Source organism: Notothenia coriiceps, unplaced genomic scaffold (genome assembly GCF_000735185.1).
Source record: "Notothenia coriiceps isolate Sejong01 unplaced genomic scaffold, NC01 NC01_scaffold00000339, whole genome shotgun sequence".
NCBI classification, from domain to species: domain Eukaryota; kingdom Metazoa; phylum Chordata; class Actinopteri; order Perciformes; family Nototheniidae; genus Notothenia; species Notothenia coriiceps.
The window spans coordinates 5252837-5257355 of NW_011333040.1; positions in this window are offsets into that span (position 1 = coordinate 5252837).

Here is a 4519-nt window from a genome sequence, read left to right on the forward strand (position 1 = left end):
CCTAGGAAAGCTTCCTCTTCTTTGCAGTTTGTGCTAAATATAAAAAGAGGGTGAAAAAAGTGTACTTTAGTCAAAATGCTTTAATGGAGAAAAAAGAACACTGTAATAAGTCAAAAAATCCTTGTTATAATAGTTTCCTCTACCTTCTGTTGACAGATGAGCTGCTGTTGGATGGGAGGCTGTGTGAGAAGAAATCAAACCCTCTGGTAGTGGGGGCCACGTTTGGGAGAATTTCTGGGGTCGTCACTGTCATCCCTTCTTGGAATATGATTGGTCTCTGCAAACGGAGGAAGACAGGCATGTGCCATAAGGGCCAGCGTTTTGAAGTTCAGTTGACTTATCTTAACCTAGGAGTAAGTACCGGGTAGGACCCAAAATCCCATCAGCAAAACAGCAACCTTGATAACAAATGTTGCTTTTTGCCATATGTGTTGTTGACATCTAAATGTAGCCATGCAGACACAATAACAGTAGTAGATGTTAATAAGGCTCCATTGTGTCTCTTATGACCACAGTAGGATTTTCGGTTAAACAAATTAGAAACAGGTCTGTATCTAAAATAATATTATCCATGTAGATCTCTGCATGCACACGCACACACGCACGCACACACACATGCACACACGCACCTTTATATTCCAGTCAAGTGTGAGTCTGTTTTGTGGTTTGACTGTGACCAATGAGGATCGTGGATGTCTGAATCCAGGACTTACAGTTGGTGAAATTGACCTAAAAGACAAAAATATGACAAATGTTTTACTACCTTAGCTACAATATAAAACCAAAATGAATGATTGTGTTATTTTCTGGGATGATATTTGACATATTTCACACATTATTTGTTTTTCTTGTGTTACAGCCACACCTTAATTGGAGATCATTTGTGGACATTTGTCTGCCCTTACCTCAGTGGTGTTCTGGTGATCCGGGGTTTGACTTGTGAGCGATTGAGGAGTACTGATGCAGATTCTGCAGCAAAGCCTACACATGAAACATCTGGATTCTTATCAAAATCATTACAACAGTTGGGTCATAATCCGTCATGATCACACCTGAAGTAAGGTATTACTCTACCTGTCACACTGTAGTTAACAGACTGCTGGACTGTAGGTACAGTATTGGTTTGATACGACATCTCGCTGGCATTCACCAAGTTCTCATCATCAAAGTCTCCCCAGTCGTCCCATTCATCTCCCAGGTCGAAGCAGACAGTGGGGATGTGTGAGGATGAAGCGTTGTCGCGGTGAGCGCTCAGGTTTGGCACAGCAGAGGACATGTTGCTGTAAGCTGAGCTTTTATTGGTCTGGTTTTCTAGAGGTTTGTGCTTCACTCCAACACTGTTTCCTGTGTTGCTCCACGTTGAGGAACCTAAACACGGATAAATAAATAAAAAGGATGAATACACCGTGAAATGCTTCTGCACTTTAGGTTTTGTTTTATTCAATAAAAAAATAGTATCCCCCTTTTGAAGACCATAATTTGTGGTATCGCATGTTTTTACCATTCGCAGCAAGCAAGTGCTCCAAAGGCATAGACGATAATCTTAGCCAAATAATATAGAAGGACCAACTTTTTTCCGTGATTGCTGAAATAACACAAACAAACATTCCAATTTGGTCCCTACCAAGTTAATTTTTCTTTCTTCACCTTCTGCTCTTGCTATGCTTCTGTGATATCCAGTACAAAAGTCCATAGAGAGGCGAAGTCCCTCCCCTTCCGGTGGACCTCCATGGGACCTTATTTCGGAAAAAGTATGTATTGAAGTCAATGGAGAGAGAAAGATTATCTTTCGATCCCGTTTGAATTGTGCCACGAATTACACATATGAGTAACCCGTCACGTTAGCACATTTCACTTCTTTCTTTCAGAATGAGGTGAAAAGTATTAAAAGACGTGAAAATCACTACAAGTCTGGGCATGTTGAGAGCTGTACATACACACAAGGGGAGATAGTCGGTTCCGTAAGAGCCAGCATGCGGGACCGGGATTCTGGGATTTGTAGTCTTTCTAGTTGCGTATTTTTCATAGTCTTATATTTCAACAGTTTTACGACAAACTGTGACTTTTTTGACATGGAAATGATTTATTAAGATTGACAAACATCATATGTGTAATTCGTGGCACAATTCAAACGGGATTGAGAAGATAATCTTTCTCTCTCCATTGACTTCAATACATAATGTTTACGAAATAAGGTCCCATGGGTCGGAAGTAGATGGGCGGGACTTCGCCTCTCTATTGCTGTGTCCAAAATCATGTTTGCTCAACTTCTGTAACAGATATAAAAAAAGAAATCAAATAAATACAAAACAAATTCCACATTTGGGTCACTGTTGCATAACCCTTTTGCTAATATTCCTCACCACATTTTAGTTGATGATATTAATTCATTTTTATTGTTTAAAGTTCTTTTTAAAGTGTGCCCCGTTTGAATGTCCCCCCTGTTACTCTGATTTGAATCCCTCTGGACACGCCCCTTTACTATTCTACTATTTGTATGACTCAAGAAGAAGGATACATTTTGAGTGGGAAAATCATCTTCAAGAAGCAGAGTGTGTGCGTTCTTCCTTCAACGTTTTTTTAATGTTTTAAAGAATTTAACTATTGCGGCAAAGAAAAATGTCCACCCTGTTATGATCATTTTTAGTGGAAACTGATCATTTGTTTTACTTTTAGAAAATATGGCAAATATCTCGATGAAATATGTGTTTCTGTTGTCACCAAGTGCTAGCTTGATTATCATCACACATGTAGCAATAGCCAAGTTTAGCATAAAATGTCCACCCTGTTACTATTTTTCACAGTAACAGGGTGGACTCACAGTAACTGGGGATGTTAAAATAAATGTAAAAATAATATCCTGAGCTTGACCAAAATATGTTTCTTATACTTTAACAAGCCATCATTCAGATTAAATAAAAAAAAACATGGAAAATTATGTTTTTTATTTTTGCTTAGCCTAGCTGAAATGGCACCGAATGCTAGGAATGACTCAGATACCCTGTGGAGCTTTCCTGAAAACAAACAAAAACTAAGATTATATTGATTACATTCACTGTTACATTGTAGGTCTCATTGAGGTCTAACAAATCATATTGACATATTTTATTTAATCAAGAATGCTAAATGCTGTATATTTAAGATCCATGATTAATATCTTGCCATCTTCCTCCTCATTTTGTAGCATATCTTGGTTTTATCACCACTTTGCACTATGGGAATGTGGAAGTAATTTGTAGACGTTATATATTGTCACCATTCCTAATAAAAGGGGTAAAAAAACAAATCTGAAAACCTTTAAAAAATATATTTAAAAAACTGCTAAAATTCTACTATTCTCTAACTCACTTTTCGTCCATGTTCCACCCAAATAACAAATCCTGTTTCTGTGAAGAGACTTTAGTCAAAAAAAAAATGCTGTAAGTCAAAGGTCAAGGGTTACATTAACATATTTTTGAGATGAATGTTCAATAAAGACATATTAATCGGTGCCCATCCACTCACTGATGAGCGCGGTGACGATGTCGTGCATGCTCTCCAGGAAGCTGGCGAGGTGTTGTGTGGAGGTGTGGTGGGGGGAGGTGATCTGAGCCACCACCGCGGCCGCCTCCGCCCGCGCTGCCTCCACGCTGCTCTCCTCCGTCAAGATGTCCGCCAGACACAGGATCCCATCCACCTGAACACACACAGACACATCAGGGACCACAGAAGTAGAAGAATTTATCATAACCTGTTTTATAAATTCAAGATTCAAGTGTAGTTATGACAATGACCATATAGGTCAAAGGCTCCTCCAACAGTGCAACACAATGAAACAGATATAGTGCAAGTAAATAAAATAGAATATAATAGAAATAGTGCAGAATAGTCTACAAGTAATTGGAATATTGATATATATATATAAGTTGCAAACAGATGAATGTTGGATGTTCTTTCAAAAGTTCAGGTGTTTAACTGTCTTGTGGCATTTAGTTTCTATTTTCTCGTTACTCGTTTTTGGCACTTCAAATGCACTTCTGACCTGAACGTGGAACTGATGTTAGCAGTAACACTTCTGAGGCAAATTAAGATACGTAAAAAGTTAAATCAGTGTCAAATATGTTACTAACTTGACTATCATGACACAAAGGTTGATGTTCATTACATTGCAATACTGTAGTCAAGAAAATTTGAAGATTCTGCTTGTCCTGTTTCCCATTTAAAATGTGTTTTATACACTATTAAATAACAACTTCAAAGCGTTTTAAGACTTTTTAGATTTCAGATCCATATTCAAATGACTTTATTGTCCATTACATTTACATCAAAATGTGTCTTTGACCCCAGCAAATAAACAACACTCATTTCACACAGACAGAAACATTTCACACAGACAGACAGACAGACAGACAGACAGACAGACAGACAGACAGACAGACAGACAGACACACACACACACACACACACACACACACACACACACACACACACACACACACACACACACACACACACACACACACACACACACACACACACA